Genomic DNA, 8,693 nt, shown 5'->3' with positions numbered 1-8,693 from the left:
CCACAAGGAAAATGCCCTAACCCACCCCGAGCTTAGGCCCTCCCGCCGACGGGCCATTTCCTTTGCAGCTCGGTTCCCCCCTCTCCTTGCGTTAGTTCTGCTTTCCACACACTGGCCCGGAGAAGCTGCCTCCCCGCCTAAAACCAAAAGCCAGCTCATCTGAGGGGCGGAAAACAAACTGTCATGCATGTGATGCACACGTGTGCTTGTTGTTTCCTATACATTTAAACGAGGGAAGAAGGAACATCTCTGTATGGAATCAAGCGATCATTACAGGCTGGAGGGGAAAGAACCCAACCATGGCCACAAGGTCTCTCCAGCTCAGTTTTCATACCGGTCCCTCAAAAACTCCACTAGTCACAATAGCTTAGAGAAGTATTCCAGTCAGATGTGATCATGATGAGAGATTTGAGAACTGGTGTTCATATCCCAAATCTGCAATTTACAACTATAAGTTTACCTTTCAAAGATAGTTAATGTTGATTTTTCTTTCTCTAATCTTGATTTTCCTAAACTCTGAAATGCAAGCGTGTGGTTTTAGTTCAACGGTGAAACTGACTAGTCGCTCAAAATAATTTATTAAGTATCTATGTGATGGGCACTGTACTAGATGCTTTGTTTATTATCTCCTTTAATCCTGCAAAGGAAATCACAGAAAACTCTATTACAATTAAGGATAATTTTTGCAAAGTACAGGCTGTATTTTCTCTTCTTTGTGTTAGGTGTTGTTCACAGATTAATAAAATGAGGTCACTGTGTTTATGGAACCACAGGCTAATAGCAGGGACATACATATATGTGTGTGTGTGTGTGCATATTTGGGATAAAAGTATATTATATAGTGTGAGGATAAATAATAGAAATAAAGCACACTAAGACCTTAAATAGGTAAATGGGAAATGTATATTCATGAATTCAATTCACAAAATAGGAAACTTAAGTGCCTACTACAAATTTTACTAATGTTCCCCTTAATAATGAAATGAAGACTAAAGAGATATTTCCCATGGACCTAATTAGTCCGTTTGTTTAAAATATGAATAAACTCCATTGGTGAGGGTAAAGTGAAATAAGCACTCATATCCTGTCGGGGATCTAAATTAGGACAAAGATTTTGGAAACTTATTTGTCAAATTATATTAAGAAATGTTCAGATGACCTAATTCGGTAATTTTCCTTCTGGAAATTATAAGGAGATATTCCAGAGAACAAAGGCTTATATCAAATAACAATAAGGAAAGTAAACAAGGTATCCAAACAAATGCCTTTCATTTACAAATGAAATTGTACTTTCTATCACATTTATTTGTTAACTAGAGGCCCGGTGCACAAAAATTTGTGCACTCGGGGGGCAGGGGAGGGGGGGTCCCCAGCCCGGCCTCAGGCTCAGAGCAGGGCCGATTGGGGAGTTGGGGCGCCGCCCTGTCATGCACAGAGCAGGGCGGATCGGGAGGTTGCGATGCCACCCTCAGTCATGCTCAGGATAGGGCCGATTGGGGGGTTGGGGCACCGCCCCCTGTCACACTCAAGGCAGGGTCGATGGGGAGGTTGCGGCGCCACCCCCTGTCACCCACAGAGCAGGGCCGATCAGGGGGTTGAGGAGCTCCCCGCTGTCACTCACAGAGTAGGGCTGATCAGGGGGTTGGGGCGCTGCCCCCTGTCACTCACAGAGCAGGGCCGATCAGGGGGTTGAGGAGCTCCCCGCTGTCACTCACAGAGTAGGGCTGATCAGGGGGTTGGGGCGCTGCCCCCTGTCACTCACAGAGCAGGGCCGATCAGGGGGTTGAGGAGCTCCCCGCTGTCACTCACAGAGTAGGGCTGATCAGGGGGTTGGGGCGCTGCCCCCTGTCACTCACAGAGCAGGGCCAATCAGGGGGTTGGGGCGCTGCCCCCTGTCACTCACAGAGCAGGGCCAATCAGGGGGTTGGGGCGCTGCCCCCTGTCACTCACAGAGCAGGGCCAATCAGGGGGTTGGGGCGCTGCCCCCTGTCACTCACAGAGCAGGGCCAATCAGGGGGTTGGGGCGCTGCCCCCTGTCACTCACAGAGCAGGGCCAATCAGGGGGTTGGGGCGCTGCCCCCTGTCACTCACAGAGCAGGGCCAATCAGGGGGTTGGGGCGCTGCCCCCTGTCACTCACAGAGCAGGGCCAATCAGGGGGTTGGGGCGCTGCCCCCTGTCACTCACAGAGCAGGGCCAATCAGGGGGTTGGGGCGCTGCCCCCTGTCACTCACAGAGCAGGGCCAATCAGGGGTTTGGGGCGCTGCCCCCTGTCACTCACAGAGCAGGGCCCATCAGGGGATTTGGGGCGCTGCCCCCTGTCATGCTGATCCCGGTGCCGGGAGCCTCGCTGCTCCGCTGATCCCGGTGCTGGGAGGCCTATTACCCTTTTACTATATAGGATAGAGGCCTGGTGCACGGGTGGGGGCTGGCTGGTTTGCCCTGAAGGGTGTCCTGGATCAGGGTGGGGGTCCCCACTGGGGTGCCTGGTCAGTCTGGGTGAGGGGCTGAGGGCTGTTTTCCGGCTGGCGAGTGACTGAAGCTTCCAACCGCTCCTTGTTTTCTTTTTTTTTTTTTTATTCTGGGCCAGCTTTAGCTCTGAGCCCTCCCTGCTGAAAACATGGATACAATGTTTCGGTCCGGCTGGGTTTCAGTCCGGCTGTTTTCTGGGGTTTTGTTTACCTTCTTATTTGCAACATAGTATATAGTTGCTTAGAGTTGCAACTGAGAGGCTGGCAAGTGAGGCGGGGAACGTTGGAGTCTGCAGCAAGCAAGCCTCGTGCTTGCTTCAGTGCCTGGCTGCTGGCCGCCATCTTGGCTGACAGTTAATTTGCATATACTCACTGATTAGCCAATGAAAAGGGTAGCGGTCGTACGCCAATTACCATGTTTCTCTTTTATTAGTGTAGATGGGATGTTTTCCTCTGTGCAGTGCATTGTTATGAGTTGTAAAGATTATAAAAATGGATAAATCATGATTTTTGCCTTGAAGTTCACAATCCGCTGTTATTCTTTTATTTAGTAGTATAAGTAGTTGAGAGATTGCTGTAATATAAGATTGTGAGATCTTTGTATAGATTCTGGGCCAGTTAAATTTTCTGTGATTTCCTTTGTCCAGTGGAATAAAGAAGAAATCTGCATATCAAATGCAGTGTCAAAAAGAGTCCTCAGAAAAGTTTGAGTAATTTCTGAAAAATCCTATGTACCATCTTTAACCTCTAAAGATCCAATTTATAACCAAATTGTTTCTGGACTTGAAGAGATCATCCCAATTGTAATATATCTGGCCAGTTTATTTCTTAGATTAGTCATTGCTTGAATCAGCAGTTTATTATTTTGAAAGGTAACCAGAATCTTGATGATTTTAAGAGGCTTAAATTCCACAGTAATATGAACTTCTAAAGCTGTTCCCTTTTCATAAGTAATCTGGGTGGAGAAAATACCAGAAACAAATGAAAATAACTATTACAATTATTCATTTGTTCCATGGCTGATCTTATACTAACAAGCGATTTTAGAAGTAGGGATTCATTGCTACAAAACACAGAATGTAGCCCTACTTGGTTTGGCTCAGTGGATAGAGCGTCAGCCTGCAAACTGAAGAGTCCTGGGTTCGATTACTGCTAAGGGCACATGCCAGGGTTGCAAGCTCCATCCCCAGTAGGGGGTGTGCAAGAGGCAGCCAAATCAGTGGTTCTCTCTCATCACTGATGTTTCTGTCTCTCTCCCTCTTCTTTCCTCTCTGAAATCAATAAAAATACATTTAAAAAAATAACACACAAAATGTAACCTGAAACTGTTAATTAACCATTAGTATTTAAGTGCTACATAACCATGTGTAATGTTCATGTTTTGAGAAAAAGGGCTAAACTATCTTTTTAAAAATCTGCTGTTCCAGGACCAATCAAATCAGGTATTCGGAGCAATGTCACTAATAAATAGTTATAGTTTTGTTGACCATGAAAGCTAGTTTTTTTTTTGAATAATAGAAAACTTTGGAAGAAATACACTAAAATATTAACTGGATTATATTTTGAAGATGATATTATGGGTAATTTCTCCCCTTTTTAGTTGTCCATATTTTCCAAAATTTTTACAATAGCATTACTTTGTAATCCAAGAGGGAAAAATGAAACAATTCCTTCTAAAAAAGTGTTGCTGAGTGCATAGTTGAATCAACCACTTACCTTGCATTTCTTTTGCAGTTTCTGCATACAATATATTGCATTACTGTGAGACATAGGAGAGAAATAACCAAAAAGCATACTGGATACTGTGTTAGAGGTGGCAACTGGATACTGTGTTAGAGGTGGCAACAAGGTACAGTCATTACCAGGACTGAAGTATGATGCAGCTTCAACATCATGACACAGGTTCTCTTAACAAGAAAGTCAATAGAGTTTTTTGCCAAATATTTCCAGTTCTTTCTCTTCTCTTCTGGGCATGTGATGCCAATGTACTTCCTGGCCCCCTTGTGGTTGAATAGGGTCATGTGATTGATTCAAGCATATAAATTGTGGGAAGTGACATATCGTTTCTAGAGTGGATCCTTTCCTCACCAATTGAGACACTCCAGGGCCTGCTTTCCCTCTGGCACAGCAATAGGCAAGACTTGATATTGTGGCTGCACCATCAGTTTGAGTCCTTAAGGCAGCGGTTCTCAACCTGTGGGTCGCGAACAATGAAAATACATCCTGCATATCAGATATTTACATTACGATTTATAACAGTAGCAAAATTACAGTTATGAAGTAGCAACGAAAATAATTTTATGGTTGGGGGTCACCACAACATGAGGAACTGTGTTAAAGGGTCGCGGCATTAGGAAGGTTGAGAACCACTGCAAGGGATTCCGATTTCAGAGCACTTCTGGAGAAATAAAAAACACTTGGTTATGATTTGTTACTGCAACCTAACTTAGCCTGGCATGGCAGATAAACATTGTTTTGTAGCTCTGAGATTTGTGGGTGGCCATTCTGCATTATGCTCTGAGACAATGTCTCAAGGAGGCTTTCTGCAGCACCATTGTTTCCTATTTTCCTAGGTGATTTGCTCTTTACTCATAATTGTTACAATTTGCCAGGTAAATAAATACATTTTGTTGCAAGAGTAATAGTGACTTTTTTTGTCCTGCAAAACCCTTTATTATTTCCATTTGGTCCAATGCATGGGAGGGGGCTCCAGGGTGGCTAAAAGAATACCTAGTTGTTTCAGGGAAAGGCTCAGGCAAAAGCCAGACACCCAGGGAACACAGAGGGGCCCCTCAAAGGCCTCTGGGCTCCAATAGCTCTTAGTTGTGCTTGAGGGTGAGCCTCTCAAAAAGATATTGGGTCCCCCCCTCCTCCCCGTCCTCCCAAAACAGAAAAGATACTCACCAGACACCCAGGGAACACAGAGGGGCCCCTCAAAGGCTTCTGGGCTCCAATAGCTCTTAGTTGTGCTTGAGGGCGAGCCTCTCAAAAAGATATTGGGTCCCCCCTCTTCCCCGTCCTCCCAAAACAGAAAAGATACTCACCCAGCTCAGCCTGAGGGCCAGCCAGCCTGCGGAGGTTAGTCAGGTGTCACCCATCTTCTTGATGAGTTTCACTCCCTCACCCAGGAAGTAGTTCTCCAGAGACCATGATCTGCACGGGGAGAACCCAGGGCCTGGTTCAGGTTCCTCTCCAAGGCCGTGGAAGCTTCCATGGCATCCTGAGTTTGCCCCACTCATCTTGGGAAGGCTTCAGCACATCACAGAAGAGAATGTGGCCACCACACTGGTTTTGCTTCTTTAAGAGACGTTCAGCGCCCTCGCGTTTCTCCACCGACTCGAGGAAGAAGTGGCCCACACCCTCCAGAGCACATCCTTGTGGTTGAAATAGAAGCCCAGAGAGAGGTAGGTGCAGGAGGCCTGCAGATGCAGGTTGGCCAGGCAGTTGACGGCGACCTCCACCTCCGGGGAATAATTCTGATGAATTTGGGAGTTCATGGCTATTCGACAATGAGTTAAGGTAAAAACAAACAACACAATGGTGTTGGCTGATCTGGGAGTCTGAGGATGGCTGAGGTGGTTCAGAAGGTGGTGACTGGAAAAGAGGTTGGAGGCTGGAAGAAGGGGCATCCCTGGGTCTGTTCTGTTCAAACACTGTTGAAGCAAGAGACAGATCTGTGGGACCACCGAGGTCGCTGCCGATAGTGAATTTTTAATTTAAAAATTTTTATTATAGAAAATGTCAATCACATATAAAGTAGAGAGAATATTGCAGTAAACCATGCACCTACGTCTCAGCTTCAACATTAGCAACTCAGGGTCACAGATCTTGTTTTATCTGTAGACTCACCCACTCTGCCCCTCCCTCATAGCTGGATAATTTTGAGGCAAATTTCATGTATTACCTTTTCATCTCTAAATTTTTCTACATATATATTTTAAAGATAAGCCCTTTATAAAATAAAAATGCAATGAGCTCCCTTATATCCAATACCATCACCCAGCTTCAGTATGGACAATCTTGTTTTATTCATATCCTTATCCCCCCATTTTATTTTGAAGCAAATTTGTGAATAAAAAATTCATTTAATTCTTAAATATTTCAATATATATTTCTAAAGAAAGTAGCTCTTTACAAAAACATAATAACACTACCATTATTTACACCTGAAAAACTTAGCAATAATTCTTCAATAATGCTAAATATTTAAGCACGTGTTCATATTTCCAATTGTTTAAAAAATGTTATAACTTTGAAATAATTTGTGGGAGTCCAAATTATTTCAAAGTAATTTTCCCACTTTCTTTCTTGTTCCTTGCAATTTGGTTTTTGAAAAATCATGTCGGTCTGTAGAATTTTTAGTGTTTGGATTTTTCTGCACCTACCTCCCCATAGTATTTTTGTTGTTGTTGTTGTTAATCCTCACCCCAGGATATTTTTCCACTGACTTTTAGAGAATGGAAGAGGGGGGAAAGACAGAGAGAGAGAAACATTAATGTGATAGAGACACATTCATTGATTGCGCCCATACTGGGTTGGGCATCAAGCCTGCAACCAAGGTACTAGACCTTGACCGGAATTGAACCAGAGACCCGTCAGTCCTCAGGCCAATGCTCTATCCACTGAGCCAAACCAGCTAGGGCCCCATGGTATCTTTCAATGTGTTTTTCTTCCTGCTATGTTTCCTGTAAACTTGTAGCTAGATTTAGAGGCTTAATTTGATATGGGTTCAGTCTTTTTGGCAAGGCTGCTTCATATGTGATATAGTAGTTCCCCCTTTATCTATATTTTGCTTTTCATGGTTTCAGTTACCTGTAGTCAACCGTGGTCTGAAAATAGTAAATGGAAAATTTCAGAAATAAACAATATATAAGTTTTAAATTGCTCATTGTTCTGAGTAGCATGATGAAATCCCCTGCCTGCCCAGGAAATGAATCACCCCTTTGTCCAGTGTATCCACACTGTACATGCTCCCCTCCTGTTAGTCATGTAGTAGCCACCATTTTGGGTATCAGATCGACTTTTGTATCACAGTGTTTGGCTCAATTATCCCTTATTTTACTTAATGGCCCCAAAATACAAGAGTAGTGATGTTGGCAATTCAGATATGCCAAAGAGAAACCGTGAAGTACTTCCTTTAAGTAAAAAAAGTGAAAGCTCTCAAGAAAAAAAAAATATGCTGAGGTAACTCATATCTACAGTAAGAACAAATCTTCTATCCATGAAACCGCGAAGAAAGAAAAAGAAATTTGTCCTACTTTTGCTGTTGCACCCCAAACTGCAAAAGTTGAAGCAACAGTAAGTGATTAGTTAAAATGGAAAAGACATTAAATGTGTGGGTGGGAGACATGGACAGAAAACATTCCAATGATGGCAATGTGTTGCACCAGAAAGCACAGAGCCTATAGGAAGACTTCAGCAAGGGATCTCCCAAAACCAGTGATACCAGGCCATGTACTGCATGTAAGGGATGGTTAAACAGATTCAGGAATAAGTTTGGACTGAAAAATATAAAAATTACTGGAGAGGCTGTGTTTGCCTATGAAGAAGCCGCTGCCACATTTCTGGCAGAGTTGAAAAAATTGATTAAAGAGAAAGGATGGGGGGGGGGCAATAGGGGAATAAGGACACATATATAATACCTTAATCAATAAAGAAAAAAATAAAATAAAGAGAAAGGATACCATCTAAAAGCAAGTCTTTAATTGCGGAGCTGTTTTCAAAAAAGGTGCCCAATAAAATCTACATTCATAAAAATGCAAATGAGGCACCAGGGCATAAAACATGGAAGGACAGATGAACTGTGGTACTATGTGGCAGTGCTGGAGGGCATATGATAAAGGCGGTCATAGTGTACAGAGTGCTCTCAAAAACAAAAATGATCTGCCTGTATTTTGGCAACATAATCAGAAAGCATGGGTGATGGCCATCGTGTTTATGAAATGGTTCCACCAATGCATCACAAGAAGAAGGGTGAGTACAGTACCATAAAATATTTTGAGAGAGACCACACTCACATAACTCTTGTTACAGTATATTGTTATAGTTGTTCTGTTTTGTTATTAGTTATTGTTAATCTCTTACTGTGCCTAATTTATAAATTAAATGCTATCATAGGTGTGTATGTATAAGAAAAAGCACAGTATATGTAGAGTTCTGTACACACGCAGCAGTTTCAGGTGGGGGTCTTGGAATGCACACTCCAGGGATGAAAGAGGGCTGCT

This window comes from Myotis brandtii, unplaced genomic scaffold, assembly GCF_000412655.1.
Source record: "Myotis brandtii unplaced genomic scaffold, ASM41265v1 scaffold115, whole genome shotgun sequence".
NCBI classification, from domain to species: domain Eukaryota; kingdom Metazoa; phylum Chordata; class Mammalia; order Chiroptera; family Vespertilionidae; genus Myotis; species Myotis brandtii.
Note: the sequence above shows the minus strand (reverse complement) of the source record.